The following is a 23551-nucleotide window of genomic DNA, read 5'->3' as shown; positions in this document are numbered from 1 at the left end:
ACAATAGAATTTAATTAGAAATCATTGCCATATGAAAATGTAAAAAGTTCACAATTATGTGAAAATAACAATAATTAAAGAATACATCACAAGGTAAAGGAGAAAAAAAATTTCAGATGAATAAAAAGGAATGACAATATACCAAACTTAATGGATATAGATAAGCCAGTGCTCAGAGGAAAATTTATAGTTGTGTTAGAAAATAAGTAATCAATAACATGACACTCCAGCTTAAAAAAAGGAAAAAAGAGATGCCGACTATACCCAAATGACGTAAGGAAGAAATAATAAATATTAGAGCAGAAATAAATAAAGTAGAAAATGTAAAAACCAATAGAGAAAATCAATGAAAACTAAAGTTAGTTCTCTGAAAAGATCAACACAATTGATAAACTGTTAGCTAGACTGATCAAGAACAAAGGAGAGATGATTCAAATAACTAAAATAATATAAAATAAAAGGAGATATCACTACTGACCTTAAAGAAATACAAAGAAAAAGAGAATACCATAAGCGACTTTATGAAAAAAAATTCCTGGGATCACACAAACTAGAAAAACTGACTCAAATAGAAATATAAAATTTGAATATAATTGTAATGACTAAAATGATTTAATTAATGACTTTAAAACTTCTCATGAATAAAAGTTCAGGCCCAGATGGATTCACTGCTAAATTCCACCAGGCATTTAAAAAAGAATTAATACAAATTCTTTATGAAGTCTTCCATAAACACAGAAAAAAAACAATTATTTCCCAACTCATTTTATTTTCAGTACTATTCTTATCAGCATAATCCTGATACCAAAATAAGAAAAAAAAATCAAATAGAAAGCTACAGATTAATATCCCTTATGAATATAGACACAATTAAATTCAGTAAAATATCAGCATGTGAAATGAGGTAGGATATAAGAACAATAAAACATTCCCAAGAGGGATGTAATCTGATAAACCACTGTTGGTTTCACATTTAAAACTCAGTCAATGCAATACATCATGTTAAAAATATAAAGAGCAAAAATGAAAACCACATGATCATTTCAACAAATGAAGAAAAAACATTTGACAAAATCCAACACATTTTCATATAAAAAGCATTCATTGAACATCTAGGAATAGAAGAGATCTTCCTCAAACTAATAATGGGCATCTACAAAAACCCCCGCAGCTAACCTCACACTAAAAAGTGAAAGACTGGAAACATTTTCTCTACAATAAGAAACAAGATAAAATTTCTGTTCTTGCCATTTCTTTGTATACAATATTTTACTGGAAGTTCTCCTAGGGTAATTTGAAAGGAAATGATACAAACTATATCCAGATTTCAAAAAAAAAAAAAAGTGAAACTACACCTATATACAGATGATAGCATCTTGTACACAGGAAGTTCTAAAGAATCCACTAAAAACATTAGAGGCAATAAATGAGCTTAGCAAAGTTTGTTTCAACCTCAGTGTGATGAAATTGATTTATAGACAAGAAGAGATTCAAAGAGACAGGAATTTCACTCCCTACCCACTTGGGAACCAGAAATTTAAGGGAATTATTGGCAGGTAACCAATGACTGAAGATAAAATGGAAGAATGGAACAGAAACTTCAGCGACCATACACGACAAATATGCAAAATTGTTTGCAAATAAATGGTTTGCAAAATATGATTGCAAAATAGTTTGGAAAATCACAATAGCATTGCTTCAGCCATAAACAAGCAAAGAACAAGCAATCCCTGAAAAACGAGATTATTGCATTTCCAGAATTACCTTACATATTACTCAGAATTCCCTCCAGTTATAAACAAACATTTTAAAACATAAAAAATAAGAAAATACAGCTCATTTGCAGAAAATAAAGAATTTGTTTGAAAGAATTCCTGAGGAAGCGCAGACATTAGAATTATTAGTCAATAACATTAAGTCGGATGTCTTAAATATGTTTGATGGTTTAAAGGAAAACATACAAATAACCAAAGAAATCAGAGAAAATAATGTCTGAACAAGATGAGAATATCAAAAGAAATAAAGAAAAATAATATAAATAAACAGAAAAGAAATTCTGGAAAATCTAATAAATTATTTAGTAAAACTAAAATTAAAACCATATTAGAGAAATTCAATGGTATATTCACACAAGCAGAAGAGAGTAGCAGCAAGCTTGAAGACATTTGAAATTTTCCAGTCTGAGGAGCAAAAGAAAAAAGAATGAGAAAAATAAATATAGCTGAACAACCAGTGAAATACTACCATGCTTACCAACATACACATTGTAGGAATACCAGACAGGGAAGAGAGAAAGAAAGGGGAAAAAAAAATATTTGAGGATTTATGGCTGAAAATTTGCAAATCTGAGGAAAGATTTGAATAGCACATTTAAGGCCTCAGCTAACAAATAGTCTGGAATCCATGCCACTCAAAGACATATTGTGTTTATAGGCTGGAATAATTAATATTGTTAAAATGTTCATATAACCCAATGTGATCTATAGATTTAATGCAATCCTTTTCAAAACACCAGTGGCATTTTAACAGAAATATAAGAAACAAATTGAATATTCATATGGGACCACAAAAGATACGGAATAGTCAGAGAAATTATGAGAAAGAAAAACAAAGCTAGAGGATCATCTATTAATTTCAAAATTTAGTCATTAAAAGAGTATGGTAATGTCATAAAACAGACATACAGACCAATGGAACAAAATAAGGCCAGAAAATAATCTACACATTTATGATCAATTGATCTTTGACAAGGGCACCAATGGCACAAGGACAGCCTCTTCAATAAACTGTATCGGGGAAACTGAATATCCACATGTCGAAGAATGATATTGAACCATTATATCTGATTGTATACAAAAGTCAAGTCAAAATAGAATAAAGATTTAAATATAAGACCTGAAACCATAATGCTCCTAGAAGAAAAAATAAGGAAAAAACTACTTAACATTGGGCTTGGCAACGATTTCATGGATACAGCACCAAAAGCATAAACAACAAAAGCAAAATAGACAGATGGGATTGCATCAAACCAAAAAGCTTCTGCACAGCAACTGAGGCAAGCAATAGTGTGAAACGGTAATGACAAAATATCTGTAAACCATGGATCTGATAAGGGGTTAATGTCCAAAATATTTATTAGGAACTCCAATAACTCAATAGCAAATAACAAATTATCTGATTAAAAAGTGGGCAAAGGACTTGTGAAGAAATTTCTCAAAAGAAAACATACAAGTAGGCAAAAGGTATATGAAAATCTGCACAACATCACTAGTCATGAGGGAAATGCTAATCAAAACCACAATGAGATGTTTGAATGGATATTATCAAAAAGACAAAAGATAAATGTTGAGGTTGTGGAGAAAAGGGAACCATTTTGAAAAACTACAGTACAATTTCACAACCAGGATATTGACACTGATACAATGCACTGATTTTATTCAGATTTCCCCAGTTTTACTTGTACTAATCTCTCTCTCTCTCTCTCTCCTATTTGGCTGTATATATTATTTTCACTTATGGCCACCACCACAGTAAAGATACTGTGTTCCAACAACACAGAATTTTTGTGTTGTTCTTTTGTAACCACAACCAATGATTCAGAATTCATTTCAGAGATACAGCTAAGGGAAGCTGAATTGAGATCCATTTAATTTGGACTTAAAAATATATTTATATACAGTCACTTCTGTGCACAATTGGATTATCATTGCTATCCATCTCTGTATAAGAAACATTTCCAGAAATATCACCAAATTTCAACAGCAGAATGACAAAAGATGTGAATATGAAGAGAGAAGGGAATTCTTATACATTGTTGGTGGGAAAGTAAATTGGTATAGCCATTATGGAAAATAGTACAGAGATTCCTTAAACAAATATAAAATAAAACTAGCGTGTGATCCAGAAATTTCCCTTCTAAGTATATATCCAAAGGGAATCACTGTCTTGAGGAGATACCTGGACTCCTAGCTATCTTTTCACAATAGCACTTTTCACAATAGCAAAGATATAGAAACAAGCTAATTATCTATCAATGGATAAATAGACACAAAAAGTGTCATGCAAATACACACACACACACACACACACACACACACGAATTCTATTCAGCCTTTAAACAGAAGGAAATCCTGCCATTTGTGACAACATGGATGAACCTGGAGAACATTATGCTAAGTTAAATAAGCCAGATACAGGAAGATAAGTACTGCAGGATCTCACTTATATGTGGAAACTAAAATGGTCAAATTCATGGAAACAGACAGTGAAATGATCATTTCTAGGCACGGCGGGGAGGGGAAAATTAGAAGATGTTGACTAAGGGTTACAAAGTTTTAGTTATGTCAGATGAAAAACTTCTGGAGTGCTAAGGTACAGCAATGTAACTATAGTTACCAATATTGCATTGTATACTTAAAATTTGCTAAAGCAGTAGATCTTCAGTGTCCTCACCATGAAAAAAAGAAAAGAAAATTAAGATGATAACTATGTGAGGTGAAGAATATGTTTACTAGCATCATTGTTGTGATTGCTCCATAATGCATATGCATATCAGAATGTCAATTTGTATACCTTAGATATACACAGTTTTTATTAGTCAATTATTCCTCATTAAGCCTGGAAAAATATACAAGAGAGGGAAAAAGAAGGAAATCAAAATAGTATACCACAATCAGACTTTTAAAAATCTCAGATCAGTAACCTAACTATAACCTTAAGAACTAGTGAAAGCAGACCCAACCCAAATCTAGCAGAAGGAAGAAGAAAAGATATAATAATGGTTAGTGAAGAGATAAATAAAAGAGAGAGAAAATAGCAATAAAGAAAATAAGCAAAAATAATTTGGTCCTTTACCAAAGAAAAGCAAACTTGAAAAAATTTATATTAAACTAAGAAAAAAAAGAAAACTCAGATTAGCAAATGAGAACTAAAAGTAGGAAAATTACTAATAGTTTTATAGAAGTGAAAGGAAGTCTAAGAGAATATTATGAATAATATACACTAAACACTGGATAACCTAAGTGAAATGGGCAAATTTTTTGAAATATACAATCTACATAAGCTAACTAAAGAAGAAATAGAAAATCTGGATAGATATACAATCAGTGAAGAGATTGAATCAATAATAAAAAACTGCCTGCCCAATGAAGGAAAAACCCAGGGTAAATGGCATCACTGGTGAATTCTGCCATGTAAAGAAAAATTAAAACCGTTTAGTCTCAAGTCTTCCAAAAGTATTGAAGAGAAAGGAACACTTCTCTTTTTATTCTATTATGTCAACATTACTCTAGTAGCAAACCAGACAAAGATATTAGAAGAAAAAAATAATAAATTTAGATCAATATCCCCTGTGAATATTGCTAAAATTTGCTAAAAATATTAGCAAATTGAATTTAGAAGCACATTACAGGAATAATTCATCACGATTATGTGGGATTTTTTTCCTGGAATGCAAAGGATGCATCCACATACAAAAATGAATGAAATATAACATTAGTAGAATCAAGGAACAAAAATGACATGATCATCTCAATTGATGCAGAAAAAACATTTGACAACGTTCAACGCTCTTTCGTGATAAAGCCTTCGACAAACTCGAAATGAAAGGAAACTTCATCAATATGATAAACGCCATATATGAAAAGCCCAGCAAGTAAAATTGTCTCTGTTTGCAGACATTATGATCTTATAGGTAGAAAACCCAAAGCATCCACAAAACAATTGTTAGAGTTAATAAATTCATCAAAGTTCTGATTGTAAAATCAAGACACAAATAATCATATTCTTATGCACTCAAAAGAAACAATCTGCAAAAATATTTAAATGAAAAATTCAATTTATAAGAGCATCTAATCTAAAAAATAAAGTAATTAGAAATAAATTTAACCAGGGAGGTGAGACATGTAAAATATAACCAGGTAGATGAGACTTCTATAAAATATTCTAGAGTGAAATTAAAGATGTAAATAAATGAGAAAACATCCCATGTTGTGCTTTAGAATGCTTAATATTTTTGTGATGACAATACTCCCCAAACGCTCTACAAATTAAATTTAATATCTATCAGAACATGAAGTTTTTTTGCAAAGTAGGAACACCCATCCTAAAATTTATGTGGAATATAAAGGAATTCCCCCAAACCAATGCTATCTTGAAACAAAAGAAAAAGATTTAAAAACACACTCTTGCTGATTTCAAAACTTACTTCAAAGCAATTGCAATTGAAACCGTGTGGTCCTGGCATAAAAACAGGCATATAGATCAAAAGCTTGAATTAAAAAAACCCAGAAAGAAACCCTCAAATATATAGTCAAGCGATTTTTCACCAAGCTGCCAAGATAATTTGTTATGGGTTGAATTTTGTCTTTCCCCAAATTTATACGTGCAAGTACTAATCCACAGTACCTCAGAACGTGACCATGTTTAGAAATAGGGTGATTGCAGATGTACTTAGTTAAGATGAGATCATACTGGGGTAGGGTGGGCCTCTAATCCAATATGACTAACATCTTCATTAGAAGGGAAAATTTGGAACACAGAGGTACAGGGAGAATGCCCTGTAAAGATTGAAGTTATGCTGCCCAAAGCCAAGGAATTCCAGAAGGTAAGGCAGAATTGTTGAACCGATGCTTGCTAGTACTTTCACAGGGAAGTGCCCTGCCGACACCTTGATCTTGGGCCTCTAGTCTCCAGGATGTGAGACAACAGATTTCTGTGTAGTAAGCCATTCAGTGAGTGTTACTTTATTATGGTAACCCCAGAAAACTAATACAGATATTAGTGGCAGGAATTGGGGTATGACTCTAATAAATATCTGGAAATGTTGAAGTGGCTTTGAAATTGGGTAATCAATAGAGGCTGGGAGTTTTGAGATGCATGATAGAAAAAGCCTACATTGTCATAAAGAGGTGGTTGGTAGAAATACTGATGTGACAGGCAAGTTAGTTAAGGGCTCAGAAAGAAAAAAAAAGCTGGAGGGAAAGTTCTTATGGTCTTAGGGAATACATATATTATCATAAACAGAGTGCTGCTAAAATATGAATGTTAAAGGTACTTCTGGTAACGTCTCAGACAGAAATAAGGTAAATTTTATTAGACTCTGGAGGACACGTGATCCTAATAGGAAGTGACAGAGAGGTAGGTTGATATGCGTTTTACTATTTTGTGGAAAGTAAAACATGTAAGTGAAGAACTTTAATATTTAATTGAGGAGATTTGCAACCAAAGTTTGGAATTCACAGCCTTGTTCTCATTGCTACTTATGTGAGAGGAAGAGACAAATTGAAAAAGGAAATCCCAAGCAAAAATAAATATGAACTTAGAAGATTTTTGCAATGTAAATATGCAATTATCAGTCTATCACCTTTTTAAAAAAAAAATTGAAAGAATGTGCTCTGGAGAAAACACTAAGGGTGTGGCTGGACAACCATTCGCTAAAGAGATTAGGCATGTGACCTGTAACCTGAGGATCTAACCAACCATCTCAACAGAAACCCTGACAGGTTGGATTAAGGGGAGATAACTGAGGCATAATGAAGGAAGGCTGCTAGATTTTGGGGATTCTATTGGCAAGAAACAGGCTGATCCATGTTATCCTTCACAAAAGGGAAGAATGAGAGTGAGGGCGGAGCTACCTCCTCAGTTCCAGTGAGTGGGGCTGCAACCCAGGGCAGGGGGTGGCTGCCACCCTGGTGAGCCTGAGGGCAGATCATCTAGTTAAAGAGGGTTATTTTCAAGCCTTAAAACATAACAGAGTTTTCTCTCACAGTGTTCAGACTATCTTGGAACCTCTGATTCCCTTTCCTTCTTCCAATTTCTCTTGATATGAATCAGAATATCTATGCTATCTATATCTGTCCCACCATTATACAGTGGGCCGACCCTCCTCCTATAACTCTGACTGCGGATCCAGCTAAGGGACTTGAGTATTTCCAGACCTAGTAATCCACAGGGAGTCCTAGAATCAATCCTTTTTGCATACTACTATACAGGGAAGCAGATTAACTTGTTGCCTGCTTTCACAGATTCACAGATAGAGATAAATGTTGCTTCAGGAGGAATCATGACCTGAGTCTTACCCGCATCTAATTTAGAAGACAGTTGGATGAGATTTTGCACTTAGAGTTGATGGTGAAATTAGTTAATAATTTGGGGGATGATGGAATGGGATGAATGTATTTTGCATGTGAGAAGAACATGAATTTGGGAAGAGTAGAGGGCAGACTCTTATGGGTTGAATTGTGTCTTCCAAAATTCACTGTGGAAATCCTAACACCAGTACCTCAGAATGTGACCTTACTTAGAAATAAGGCCTGTTTTAGTCCATTTGTGCTAATCTAACAAATTACTATCGATTGTGTATCTGTAATATACTATACTGTTAATCTTTATATAAATAGAGTATACTATACTATTTATAAGCCACAGAATAATAAATTATAAATAACAAATTTATTAAATATGATGGAAATAAATAACAGAAATAATAAATAAGAGAAATGTATTTCTCACAGTTCAGAGACCGGGAAGTTGAAGATCAAGGCACCAGCAGACTCAGTGTCCGGTGAGAAACAACTTTCTGGTTCACAGACAGCTGCCTTTTCCTGGTATCTTCACATGGTGGAATGGGCACAGATCTCTCTGAGGCCTCTTTTATAAAGGCACAAATCTAATTCAATAGGGGTCCACCCTCAGCTCTTAATCACCTCCCAAAGACTTTACGTCCTGGTACTATCACTTTGGGGGTTAGGCTTTCAACAAACAAATTGTAAGGAAGAGCACAAACATTTGCGCAATAGCAGGTCCAATGCAAATGTAATGAGTTAAGGCCATACTGGAATAGAGTGGACCCCTAATCTAATATAACTGGTATCCTTATAAAAGTGGAAAATTTGGAAGTAGTGATAGAAAGAGAATCCAATGTATAGATTGAAGTCATGCTTCCACAAGCCAAGGAAGTAACAGAAGCTAGGAGGAAGGCCTGAATTAAGTTCTTCACTAACACCTTCAGAAGGAGCATGGCCTTGCCAACACTTGATCTTGGACTTCTAGCTCTTGGACTACGAAAAGACAAATTACTGTTTTAAAAATAATTTGTTGTATTTTGTTATCAATGTCCTAGCAAATTAATACATGACTCAGTGGGGGAAAGAACAGTCTTTTCAACAATGGTGCTGTAAATTTTAGATGTCTACATTTAAAAGAATGAAGTTGGATTCTTACCTTATACCATACATAAAGTATAACTAAAAATTTATTAAAAATTTGCACTTAAATGCTAAAACTATAAAACCGTCACAAGAAAACATAGAGAAACATCTTTACATTGGATTTGCCAACTTTTTTTTGACATGACATCATCAGCACAGGTAATACAGGAAAATAACAGGTTTATTACACTTCATATTTTTTTTAAAAGGATACTATCAAAAGGTGAAAATATAACCAAAAATGAGGGAAAATACTCACAAATCTCAACATATAAGGGATTAATATCCAGAATATATAAAGAACTCCTACAACCCACCAAGAAAAACCAAACAACCCAATCTAAAAATAAAAAGGATTTGAGTAGATATTTTCAGAAAAGATATACAAATGGCCAATAATCACAATAAAAGATGCTCTGTATCATTATTAATTAGGGAAATGCAAACCAAAGCCACAATGAGATACGAATTCACACCCTTTAGGATGTCTATTGGCAAAAAGATGAAAAATAAGTATTGGCAAGGATATTGAGATATTGGAATCTTGTACACTGCTGCTGGGAAATATGAAATATTACAGTCATTATAGAAAAATAGTTTGGCAGCTCCTCAAAAAGCTAAACCTAGAACCATATTTCAATATGACAATTCTATTCCTAGATATTTGCCCAAAGATTTTGAAAGCAGGGACTTGAATAAATATTTGCATGTTAGTGTTCACTGCAGTATTGTACACAGTAGTCCAAAGGTGAAAACAACGTAAGTGTGTATCATACAATGAATGGGTAAGCAAAATATAGCATTTATGTATAATGGAGTATTATTCAGCCGTAAAAAGGAATGAAGTTCTGATATGTACTGCAACTTGATGAACCTTGACAACATATGGTAAGTAAAATACACTAGACAACAAAGAACAAATATTCTATTATTTCACTTAAATGGGTACATAAATGGGCAAATTCTAGAGACAAAAACTACAAAAGAGTTTACAAGGTTTGGGGAAGGGTAACAGGGAATTATTGCTTAATGGTTACACAGTCTTTTTTCAGGGTTATTAAAAGTTTGAGGAAATGGATAGCTATGATGGTTACACAACATTCAGTAGGGGTCCACCCTCAGCTCCTAGTCACCTCCCAAAGACTTCACCTCCTGGTACCATCACTTAGGGGGTTAAGATTTCAACATACAAATTGGCAACAGTATGAATGTAATTAATGTTACTTAATTATACACTTAGTGATTACGTTGACAAATTTTATGTTGTAGATATTTTCACACAGTTTTCTAAAAAGAATCTAATTTACTAAAAAAACACTGAACTGCACACTTACATGGGTAAATTATTTGGTGTATGAATGGATTTCAATAAAGTTGTTCAAAATGAGCTAATTATATGAATAGACTCATGTCAATCAGAAAAATGAATGCCTAATAAGCACATAAAAAGATACTCAACATTATTAGTCATTAGGAAAATAAAAACAAAAATTACATTGAGATACCACTTCCCACCCATGAGGACGGGTATAAGAAAAACAAAATTATAACAATTAGATAGGACATGAGAAATTAGAACTGTTCTATATCATTGGTGGGCGTATAAAAAGATATAGCCCCTTTGGAAAATAACTTGGCAATTCTGCCAAAAGGTTAAACATAGAGTTACCACATGATCAAGAAAATCCACCAGGAGAAAAATTAACACATTACATTCGCATAATAAACTGCACATGAATGTTCACAGGAGCATTAGTCTTAGTAACCAAAAAGTGGAAACAACCCATCAAATGTCCATCAATCTATATATAAATGAATAAGTAAAATGTAGTATATTCAAACAATGTAATATTATTAAGTAATGACAAAGAATGAAGTACTTTTATATGATGAAACCACATAGACGAACCTTGAAAACACTATGCTAAGTGAAGTAAGAAAATCACAAAAAAACTTTACATTGTACTATTTCTTTATATGAAATGTCCAGAATGGACAAATCTTTAGAGAAAGGAAGCAGATTTGTAGCTGGAGGATGGGAATGGATGGAAAGTGACTGCTAATAGGTAGGGGGTTTCTTTGTAAATTAAAAAATATTGTTCCAAACTAGATTCTGGTGATAACTGCCCAACTTTGTGAATATACTTAAAATTATTGAATTGCACATTTTAAATTGAAGAATTTTATGATATGTGAATTATATCTCAAACCATTTAGAAAACATAAGTGCCCATTTACCAAATATAATATTTAAAAATTAAAGAAAATGTTGCTTTTATTCAATTTGTTTTCAAGATTTTAAGTTGAATATTTGAAAATAATCTTTATCCAAATTTAAGCCAGTTTAAACCAATATATTGATAAAGAAGTCCAGGATTCTCTTCAATTACTGCAGTCTTTGCACCCCTTTGTCATAGATCAAGTTCAAATTTACATTTTACTCCTTAAATTGTTTGCCAGTTGACCTTAAAACATTAATGTTAATTTCCAGTTTCTCCATACAAAGTCTTAGAGAACAATTTCTGCAGTGCTTTTAAAACTTGTTTTACCTTACAGATGTGTTTCCTTGGTCTATATTGCCTTTCCTTTATTTCTACTCTAATTTCAGCACATGTGCCTCTTCATTCTTTTAGGTCTAGTTAAAAGCAAAACAATGAACTTTTGATTGCCATTCAAAGCAATTTCACTACACATGCATTTTATTTCTACTCCTGGTCAATTTTCCATGTTTAAGTCTGTAGATGGTGGTATAGTCCTTGGACTAAGGCCATCATCTTAGTTATCTCAGCATCTCTCAGGGCTTGGCACAATGTTCAGCACATAATAGGTCAACAACATATCTTTCAATAAGTAAAAGTGTATGAAAGTAGCTTAAGATGTTAATCAGATTTTAGCAGATCTGATCATTATACTAACATTTAAAGGACTTTCCTCTGTAAACGACACTGACAATTTTAAAGAAATTAAAAGTCACGGCTATTTTTTCTTCATATTCCCAAATAAATAATAGAGAGTAAAAAATTAAACTCAGATGACAAAATAATTAGAAGATGATGCAACTATACTTTGTTTTACATTTTCAACCATTTAAGTCCAATTAAAAAATAAAATACTATAAGGTAAGCCTATCTTTATTACTTCCATTTTTCGGATAGGTTTATTTACAAGACTGAGCCCACCTCTTTCTTTGAAGCCTTCTGTCACTTATAGTTCACTAAGGTATTTCTATGAGGGATTAAGGATGAAAGGAATTTGTCATTGAAGGCAATTTCAGACTTAATGCCTCATTCGCAAAAGGGAAAGAAAAATAAACCATCCCATTTTTCAGCCAGTCAGTTTTTAAATTTGTCACAAATGAAAGACTGAACTTTCTGGGAAAGAATGATTTATTTGTTTGTAGGGACAAAAAGGAAAAATAGTCTGAAATCCCTCAAACAACACCTATTTCAAAAAATAACAGAAAAAATCACTTCCTTGAGGGAATAAAGCATTAAATATCTTAAGCACTATCTCTTAGATACACACACACACACTTCTTTGTTGATCAGAATATATGCCAGATGAAAATGTCTTTAGAGTTTTATAATGTGGGATTTTGATTCTTTACTTAAATCTCTAACCTGGAAGGTCAGATAAAGGTCATTAAGGTTATAACTATCATCTCAGGTCCTCTACATTATAGAGGTCTATAAACTTACACATTTACACCTTGTTATTCTAAAACAACTCCTAAAAGACTAGCCTATCTGTTCTACTCTCAAAGAACTCTCTCTTAGCAATTAGCCCTAAGAGAGTAGCCTAGGATTGTACCAAGGGTATGAGTTTAGAGTTGACAGATTAAGGTTCAACTAACACTTTGTAAACTTGAAGTTGTGTGGAGTTACAAATTGACTTTGTGATCTAACTCATAAAATTATTATAATAACAAAATGAGATGGCATATGCGAAAGAAATTGGCCCTTAGTAATTTCTTTTCTAATTAAAAATTTAACAGTGAATACATTTTCTAAAAATGGGGACAATTTTGAATGAGGTGTAAACCAAAGCAACTTTTCAGAAGCAAATTAGATAAGGTCAGTGAATATATGGATTCATAACCTTTGAAATCCAGTAGTTCCACTTCTAGGTAATTAATACATAAATATATGCAAAATGTGCAAAGGGGCTTGTGTAAGGATATAGGAAAAAATTGCTCATGAGTTAGTGTGACTCATTTGCAAATGTAAGTATGCAAGAAATATGACATCTGTTTATTCTAAGAAATGCTACTTTTGACTATAAGTTCTCCATTTTGCCTTGTTTTTGGAAAATAGGAAAGTTAATTTTTCTGCCAGCCTAAAGTCAGAATTAATGCTGAATTGTAAAGAACAAAGTCATTTTTTTTTGTAAATTGGATTTTGTGAACTGAGATTTGTATTCTCCAAAAGTATATCATCTTATATTTCAAGACTGTAAACTTAACAACAATTTTGTAAGCAATGCACGTGACAGAGAACTTATGAGATGACACAAGGTGATGTGCAACCATAAAATTCAGATGGCAGGGAATTCTACAAGAAAACTGTCTAGTGTCTTTAACGAATAAATTAAAACGGAAAATAAAGAAGAATGGAGAAGTCTGCAGATTAAAACAACCTTGCAAAAACACATCAACCAAATGCAATATATGAATTTTATTTGGATCCTGATTCTAATAAGTAACCATTTGAAAAATGTAACAATGGGGAAAATTTAAATACTGATCAAATATTTTAAAACAATATAGAATTATTGTTTTTAGTTGTTATGATGTTATTTACATTATATTAAAAATAGATCCCTTATCTTTAAGAGAAGCATTTTGAAGTATTTATATAATTACTGGCTTGTCTTTCTAGAATTTGTTTCAAAATAATCCACTGTGTATGTGAATGTGGGGGTTGGGGGAGGAGGTGAATAAGAAAGGCAAGATGAAACAAGATTAATTCTTGTACATAATTGTTGGATCTTGGAGATAGATTTGTGGGAATATATTTCAGCGTTTCCTCTACAACGAAAATGTGAATATTAGGGTGTTTAAAAATGTGTCTGAAGTAGAAAGTTGAAAAAAATCCTTTATTGTTAGACTGTAACACTGATGTGCCAATAGTATTCTTTGCTGTTAGAAATAATCATCTTTGTGATTTGAACCCAACCGGCCAATCACTTCTTGGAGATCTAATGAAATGTCCTTTCATTTAATTCATGTATCAATAAAGGCACAGCAGCTATGCATTAATCCCTCATACAATGAATCATTTATACATCAGGAACCTTATTTTTGCTGCATTAAAATTATTTCTTGGGTATTTTTTAAGCATTGCAAATTTTATGAAAACATTTCCTTTACCTTTGATTTTCTCATATATGGAAAGGATTGTTTGCTCTATGTGAACCCCCAAAAATGTAAGCTCTCTATTTAAATCTGAAGGCTATTTGAGATAAGTTCCCCATGTAATTTAAAGTGGATTAAAATGAACTTTTCTGAGCCAAACCTAAATAATTCACTAATGCTGATGTTACTTTTTTTTTCTACTTTTAGTTATGTGCACCCAAGTAGAATAGCGTCAAAGTGTGAGGAACTAGTGTACTCAGAGATTCAGGAACAGGTCCATTGAGTCTTTTTCCTTCTGTGTATTTTTTTTTTCCTGTAGCTGTAGACATTTTAGTAAATTGACCAGATTCTTTACATATGAAACATTGTGTAATTCTAAGAAAGTGATTTTGATTTTTTAAATAAGCTTCACATGAAAATTTTAAAGTTGAAAAATATAAAGAAATAAGTTAATGTGCTACGATGGAAATTGTGACAACACTTAGGTAAGGGAATGGTTATTCTTATAAATTATTTTTAATAGAACTTTATATGTTAGCCATGATCTCGATTTTTTTCCTCTTAATTTTCAGTATCTTTTTATAAGAGTGTTAAGTAATTAATATTATTAGCATTTTAGAAACAGGAAAATAGGCTTGAAAGGTTTAATGACATATGTAAGGAAGAACACTCAAGTAGTAAGCAGGGAGCCCGGGGGCATAACTCAGTTCTGTTCATTCTGAATCTGGGATTCTTGCTATTATATCAGTCATGCTGTTACCAGTATTCAATAAAGTTTTAAGAAGGGAGTTTTCAAAATCTCTTTAAACATATTATTTTGGTATATTCATCCTGTCTTTGGTCCTAAGTTAGCTTCTGCAACCTCTCGTATCTTTGCAAGATACAGGAAAATAAATTACTTAAAAATCCCTGGCAAAGTTATGTCAGCAAAATGATGGAGTAGATACATCACATAGAAACATCGAAAAACAAGCAAAAACAGTAAGAACTAACTTTGTCAGAACTCTGGAAAACAGTCAAAGGTTAAGCAACAAGTAACTGCTAAAACTAGAAAAAGACAACATAAAAAATGGAAAAAAAGCTTTATAGTATGTTTCCCTTACCAGGCCTCACCCCATGTCTAATGTGGCAGCAGTCTTGCAGACATCAACCCATAATCCCTGAGCAGTGTGAGTCCCTATTTCAGAGGGAACAGAGGATATCTTATTGGCAATTCTGGCTTACGTCTGTTATAACCGGCCTGGGGTCAATCTAAAGAACTTGCACAACGTGATTCTAGGTTTTGCCTAATGCACAACTTACAAAGGCTGGAAAAGCAGTGGGCATTGCTCAAAAACATTGTAAGTAATCAGGTAACTTGAAGCTGTCCAGAGCAAAAGATTACGGTTGAGACATACAATATGCTTCCTAAAGCCTGAAAGGAAAATGTGGGGAGAGAGATTCTTTTGGAAAGTAGGGCATTCAAAAACATCTGTGTATATGCGGGAATTTAGAAAGCCAAGCACATGCCCAGGGCAAGATGCATGCTCAGAAAAGACCTAAGAAGACTGCAAGTCTCACATTAGGATAATCACTAGGTTCAATGCAGCCTGCATAAATTTCGAAACAATTCCTCAGTATATAGCCAATCTGCAAAGGCCAGTAGAGATTTTATTTCTTTTCTTCTTTCTCCTTCTCTCTATCATTTTCTCACTCTCTTTCTCTCTCTTGGCATTCAAGAACATCTCTGTAAAATAACAACAACAATGACAAAAAAAAACACACACACACACAAGAAACAGAGACTCAGTTACCACACACAACAAAAAAAATAGACCCTGCAAATGTAGTTGGCAAAAGTCATTAAACAAATGGACTACTACAACCTTCACCAATTATAAAAAAGAAAAAAAACTGTGGAAGAGAGAGAATTTAATTTCCAGAGTTACCATACTATATTTAACATTCAAGTGTCCAGATTTCAACAATAAAAATACCAAGGACAGAAAGAAAGAGGAAAGCATGGCCTATAAAAGGAAAAAAAAAAAAAACAGTCCATCCAGACTTCACCACTGTGCAATATATCCATGTAATAAAACTGTACTTTTATTCTTTAAATTTATACACATTTAAAACAGAAACTAAATAAATGGTCAGAAGCCGTCCTTGATGAGGCCAAGGATGGCCTTACCTTAAAGTCTTTAGCACTGGACATGTCAAAGACTTTAAAACAACTGTCTTAAATATGCCCAAAGCATGGAATTGAAACCTGGTCAAAAAACTAAAAGAAATATGAAAAATTATTTATAAACAAAATATAAACTTCAATGAATAGATAAAAATTACAAAAAGGACCAAACACTTCAGTAAGTTGGCAGGCTAAGACTCCAATTATATTCCTCTACAGCACCAAAATTTTTGCAGCTGTCCATAATCAAAAGCAATGTATGGGAGCTTTGGGATCCAAATAGGAGGCTTCAAAATCATGGTGGAGCCAAGACCAAAGAAGGCCATTTTGATAAGTCAGGTCTGCACCTAGGAAGAAAGGTCACCAACCATGGTCCTGGCTACAGATCCAGAAATAGTTCCATCCCTATGTGGACTAAGCTACAGCCCCAATTGGCCTTGAGCCTGCCACAAGCACCACCTATCAAGGAACCCAAGAGGAGTCATATCCACCCATGACTTAGAGAACTGGCTCTCTAGTCTTGATCCTGACAGTGGGCCCTGAAATACTCTGTGACCCAACTCCAGTCTAAGATGGAAACTGAAATAAAAACACAACATAGCAAGACTGATTAGATGAAGCAAAAGCTGTTGTAACAGGACATTATATAGTAATAAATGCCTACATTAAAGAATAGAAAGATTGCAAATAAACAATTTAACATACTAGAAACTAGAAAAAGAAAAAAAAATGCCCAAAGGTAGTAGAAGAAAGAATATAATAGAAATTAAAACAGGCTAGAAAGACAATAGAAAAAAATGAACAAAACTGAGTTGACTTTTTTAAAAGATAGACACAATTGCCAAATCTAATTAAGCAATAAGACACAGAAGACTCGAGTGAACAAAATTATAAACGAAAGAGGAGGTATTGCAATAGATTCTACAGAGAGACAAAGTAGTATAAGAGATTACTATAAACAATTATACACCTATGAATTACGTAATCTAGCAAAATGGATAAATTTCTAGATGCATACAACCTATGAAGACTGAATTATGAAGAAATGGAAAATCTGAACACACTAATAACAAATAAGGAGTTTGAAGCAGTAATCAAAAAATTCCCAACAAATAAAAGCTCAGAACCAGTTGGTTTTATGGGTAATTTTTAACAAATATTAAAAGAAAAATTAATGACAATCTTTCTCAAACTCTTCCAAAAATTTGAAGAAGGGAGAACACTTCCAACCTAATTTTACTAGATAAGCATTACTCTCATAATAAAGTTGGATGAAAACAATACCAGAAAAGAGATTATAGGCCAGTATCCTTGATGAGAACATAAATGCAAAAATCCTCTAGAAAACAAAGGCAAACCTAATTTAACAGCACATTAAAAAAATAATACACCATGACCAAATCCGATCTTTACCTGGAATCCAAGGATGATTCCAAGGTAGGAGATGGGTCTTGACTCTGGAGGCAGGGCTTAGACTCTGGACTTTAATGAAGACGAGAGAAAAGCACCGCTCCATAAGACATGGCCTCCAGTGCCATGTTAGTTTATCATTGCCATGGCAACATGCAGAATTTACTGCCCCTTTCTACGGCAAGGAACCAATGACCTGGAAGTTACCATGCTTTTCCTAGAAATTGCTGCATAATCTGCCCCTTAATTTGCACATAATTAAATATGGTTTAAATATGACTTCAGAACTACCACTGAGCTGCTACTCTGGGCACATTGGTTATGGGGTAGCCCTGCTCTGCAAGCAACAGTACCTCTGATGCTGCTGTACACTACTGCTTCAATCGAAGGTGCTAATACCACTGGCTCACCCTTGAACTGTTTCCTGGGAAAAGCCAAGAACCACCTCCAGGCTAAGCCCCAGTTTTGGGGCTCACCTGTCTGGCATCGTCTGCCAACCACAAAGGGATGAATACAACAAGTGAGAGGCAGCAAGACAGTGGAGACAACAACAATCAGTGGAGAGGCAATATGGCAAGACAGCAATTGGAGAGAGAGAGAAGCGGTGGGATGGCGAGATTGTGAGAGGTAGCAAGATTATGGGATGATGGGATAAGTGCCCTGAAACATGTCCCTGTCATCCTTTCCCCTGGTCCTTACTCCTCTGACTCCAGCAGTCATTTTATTTTCAGTCCTAAAATGAATGCTTCGTTTGAAGTCTTTTTTTTTTTCTTTAACTCCCTGTGCAATTATAAAAGGCAGGACAATTGGTTGTGAGAGATATCCCATTGCGTTAACTCTGGGATGCCAGAGTCACCTTTTTCTGTGGCCCTAACTAGTACCTTGGGGTTTGGTCACTTCCTGATTCTCCAGGGTGTTTGGTATTTGGCTAGTCCCCAGACTCACATTTCTGGCATTTGGTATGGGGGTCCTCACTGGCTGACATTCAGGTACTCTAGGTTTTCAGCATTTGATACTGTTGGCTGCCCCCCGGATGCTCCGGGATTTTTAGCAATGGCATTCTTTCTAGGATTGTGGGTTGAAGGACCACCCTAGGGGGATCTTTGTCTTGCTTTTTCTTGTTTTCTGCCCTAAGATATCATTTTCTGTAACAGCATTTTATTTTCTTTTTTGTTTGTTTGTTGTTTGCTTTTTGAGACACAGTCTCCCTCAGTAGAGGGTGCAGTAGCCCAGGCTGGAGTGTCGTGATACAATCTCAGCTCTCTGCAACCTCCACTTCCTGGGCTCAAGTAATCCTCCCATTTCAGCCTCTCAAGTAGCTGAGACTACAAGAATGTGCAACCATGCCCAGCTAGTTTTTGTGTTTTTTGTGGAGATGGGGTTTTGCTGTGTTGTCCAGGCTGGTCTCGAACTCCTGAGCTCAGGCAATCTTCCCACTTCAGCCTTTCAAAGTGCTGGAATTACAGGCATGAGCCACTGCACCTGACCTTGCATTTTATTTTCTTGTTGTCACTTTATTTACACTTTTCCTTCTATACTTTGCTTTAAAAATACACCTTTTCTCATATTCTACTCCCTGGCGAACACTTATAATCCACTTTTGTAATGACTTATTACCTATAATTATACCTTCTCTGCACTAAGTGAAAATATAAAAGAAAAAGCATAGCAAAGGCCCAGTTGCTTTGCCTCTCATTAGACTTAGAAAAATTTCTGTGTCCAGTAAAATTACGTATTAGTCATGGGGACAATGATGAGCATCTGAGAAGACTTGCCATTAGGGTGTCTTAGGCTATTTGAGAAAATCCAAATTTGGTGTTAAGAAAAATGAATCCATGTTCTATTGCAAAACCATTTAGGGTCAATACAAATTAGAAAACTAACAGATTTGGCCTAAACATGGTTCTATATATTATAATGATATTTTACAATTGGACTTATTCTGTAAAAAGAAGGAAAAGGAGAAGAGTTCCCTTATGTACAGGCTTTTATCACCTTTAACTGCCTTATATTACTTCCAGGATCAGAAAGCCATAGTGAAGGAATCCTCTCCTAACTATTTCCCTGCCTATGCCATTCCCAGAGTACTCCTCCTTAGTTCCCCAATTCTGAGGCTTTCCCACCAGTTCTCTAATGAAGGATTCCACCCGAAATTCATCAGGCACCATCCCTTTTTATCCAGCTGTCCCAAGCCTGTACCCCCTGCTGCCCAAGGAAAAGCTCAATCAGTACCACCACAAGGGAGGTCCCATATCAGTCACTAAAGTCAAACCTGTGTCCATTGTGGGAGGTAGCTGATGGAAATAAAGAACATTTTGAATACATGTGCCATTTTCTGTGTCTAATTTGGCTTCACACAAGGAAACATTTATCCAGTTTTCAGAGAATACAGAAAAGTTTATAGAATGTTTGTTAAGTTGCCTGTGTTATTTGATTCGACTTGTGATGACTGGTAAGTATTGCTGTCTACTTGTTGTGCCATGGAAAAAAGTACAGAAAAAAGTGTGTGGTTAAGCCAGCCAATTATAATAAGATTGGAGAAATAACTCAGGGAAAATATGAAAATCCATCTCTGTTTCAGCATTGTTTAGTTGAGGCATTCAAGAAATATACTACTGAAGACCAAGACTCCCCAGAATGGCAAGCACTGCTGGGTATATATTTCATTATTCAATCTGCCTCTGACATTAGGAGGAAAAAAGTGCAATTATTAGCAAATGCTTAAAGTCCCTTACCCGCTCCTGGTTACCTGTCTCAAGAAAGTGCCACAAGATTGGCATCTGGGATACTCAGACAAGAGTCCCCAACTTGCAGGCCCCCAGGCCAGAATCAGTGAGTCTACTATAAGCAAAAGGGTCACTGACAATGAGAATGTCCTAACTTTCTCATGTGTGAGAGATGAAAAAAAAACTCCACATCAATAATAGAGATAACATTCTTCCACTAGTCCCAGTGAGCTGCCTTGCTCAAGTAAGTTTACTGTGAGTCTTGGACCCTTAACCCAACAGACAGCTTCCTGGAGTGGCAGACAAGCAGCCACCTGAACATTTTTCTTCAGTCTCTCCACTGCTGGGTGAGCTCTCTGATGGCTTGGGACTTTGGGGTCTCCCCTAGAGCAACACAATTTACTCCCTCCCTTCCTTATTTGATTTTATGGGGTCCCCTTACCTACCTCTTTCTGTCTTGTGTACCTATTGGGGAAAAAATTTGATCACGTAGATAGGTCTCAACTTTGTAAATAACTTCAATCCAGTTGTCTTTTATAAGTTGTTTTATTTAATGTGTTTATTTAGGTGTATATCCAGGTATTGTGATATGTGTTGTGTCTAGCATACTCTCAAATTAGATGATAAATAAAAGAGCACTCATAAATTAAACAAGACTAGTCTAAACTTATTAGTTTGAAGAGAATGTTGTGGGCCTCTTCTAAAATATAACTAATATTTTTACGTAGGTAAATCACTGATGTTCATAGGCTTTAAAATGTTTAAAATGGCTTTAAATGGCTACTACCTTTGTGTGATATCTTGGTTCTTGGGAGGTGGTCTCGATGAAACTCTTAAAAGTGAAAAAGTTAAATACATGTAGGAATATATACTTAAATAGTGAGTTTTTTGTAGAGTTAAAATCTTAACTTTATAAAGTGATTCTCATCGATAGAATGCCAGTGATTTTTCTTGCTTCTTAGGTTTATTTAAAATGTGCCAAATAAATATATTCTTTATTAGGGAAAAAATAATTTCTGTCTAACTGGGAAGTTACTAAAATGGAGACCCAAAATATGAAGGAGCCAGTGAGAAGAAAAAAAGACATGTAGAAAATGTTACAGATAAAATTGCATTTTTACAAGTAATAATATAAAGAAAACATAATTATGTGTGAGGAAGGATCCTGTATAGTAAATTTTTGTCCTACAGTAAAATGACTGGTTATTTAGGAAAGTCCAAGCGTATTGTCAAAGGTGTGTGTAAGCTGGGGTAAGGTTCATAAAGGGGAATTTATGAAAGGCATCTTGTATGTGATTAAACTACCTGTAATTAAAAGGAATTTTTTTATAATAGAATTTCTAAAGAGTGGTCTACATGTTAAAACCAACTTCTTAAGGTATCAACTTACGAAATTACCATAAATATTGCTTTTTACTCCTATAATCTATCTCTTTTGAAAACTTTTCTGATTCATGTAACTCTCTCCTTTGGATTTTTCATCAGCTCCTGTGAGTTTTTATGATTGTTGTGGCTTGATGCTAAAGTGCTTTTCCTTAGAGGTCTATGGGAGTAGTGTTTTCCCCAATATAATCTAATTCTATGCTCTTTGTTTTTCTTTATGTGTAAACTTAATTTGGAGTTTTAAATTTTTACTCATATTACTTAGAGTTTTCAGGGCTAATGAGTGCCTTACCACCTCCATTACTATCTGACCTATGATGTTTAGTTGCCTATGAGTCTTTTGACTCCAAGTTCCTTGGTCAAAGGAAATCCCAGAGATTTCCCATAATGGGAAATGGGGCTGGCCATGACTTACTATGTTCCCTTTAAAATTTAGGCTAGGTTCACAGGCCCTTCAAGAACATGGAAATAAAATATTGCCTCCAACCAAAAAATGTAAAATGAAGGATCTCCTGAAAATTAATTATAACCAAAATAAAAGAGGTCCTATCAGGTATTGTTAAACAGCCCCACCTCTGTTAAACATCAGGAAAAAACTACTTGAGTATACTTGTAAAATATTAAAATTGTTTCTTATGAATCACAGGGACAAAGGAAGGACACTATGACCTACATCTGTAAACCTTTTGATGACATCCACTACCTATTTAAAATAATCAACACTCAGCCAGGAGTGATAATGTGATGTTGTGCATAGGAATAGGAGCATTAATTTTTCTCTTCTTCCAGACTGAAATGCTTCTTTTCTATCACTTTAGCCAGCTTCCTCCTCCTTGAAAATATCTCTTTTTTCCCTGTCAGGTGTAGAGGCCACTCTAAGGCCCGGCTGGAAACCATGCTGTCACTGTGAATCCTGTTTGGTCCCCCAGTTACCCTAATTCAGTGTGGATGGGAATGAAACTCTATAGCAAATATTTAAAAAATTATTGCATCATGGAATCATCTTAATGGTTGCTAGATTTGTCATCAACATCCCCAGATAGAGGGTTCCATCTTCTGGCTTATCTAGAAAATCCCATGGCCATCTCTCCAGATCTTCTAACTAACCACAGCAACCCCTAAGAACCCAGACCCCTACTTGTTAGATGGGACGCTCCCCCACTCAATGGATTCCACCTGAAACCCTTATCCCACTGCCACTATTACCTTAGCCTGGGAAGTTGAGTATCTATATCTCCAGTGAACTAATGATTCTATCTTTTGTACCCATTGTTGCGCTAGTGACACAAAAGCAGATGTTTTC

General features: G+C 34.4%; 1 long non-coding RNA gene across 1 annotated transcript in view; it reads right to left on the bottom strand.

Annotated features, from left to right (window-relative positions):
* The window catches only part of LOC129534716 (uncharacterized), a 228557-nt gene extending 210352 nt beyond the window's left edge, over positions 1 to 18205 (bottom strand). Inside the window, exon 1 of the long non-coding RNA XR_010134526.1 lies at positions 18143 to 18205. This is a non-coding gene — a long non-coding RNA (uncharacterized lncRNA). The remainder of the gene's footprint in view (positions 1 to 18142) is intronic.
* Between the last annotated feature and the right edge of the window lie 5346 nt (positions 18206 to 23551).

Source organism: Gorilla gorilla, chromosome 6 (genome assembly GCF_029281585.2).
Source record: "Gorilla gorilla gorilla isolate KB3781 chromosome 6, NHGRI_mGorGor1-v2.1_pri, whole genome shotgun sequence".
NCBI classification, from domain to species: domain Eukaryota; kingdom Metazoa; phylum Chordata; class Mammalia; order Primates; family Hominidae; genus Gorilla; species Gorilla gorilla.
The sequence above is the reverse complement of the archived record's forward strand: the minus strand, read 5'-3'. Positions and strand labels throughout refer to the sequence as shown.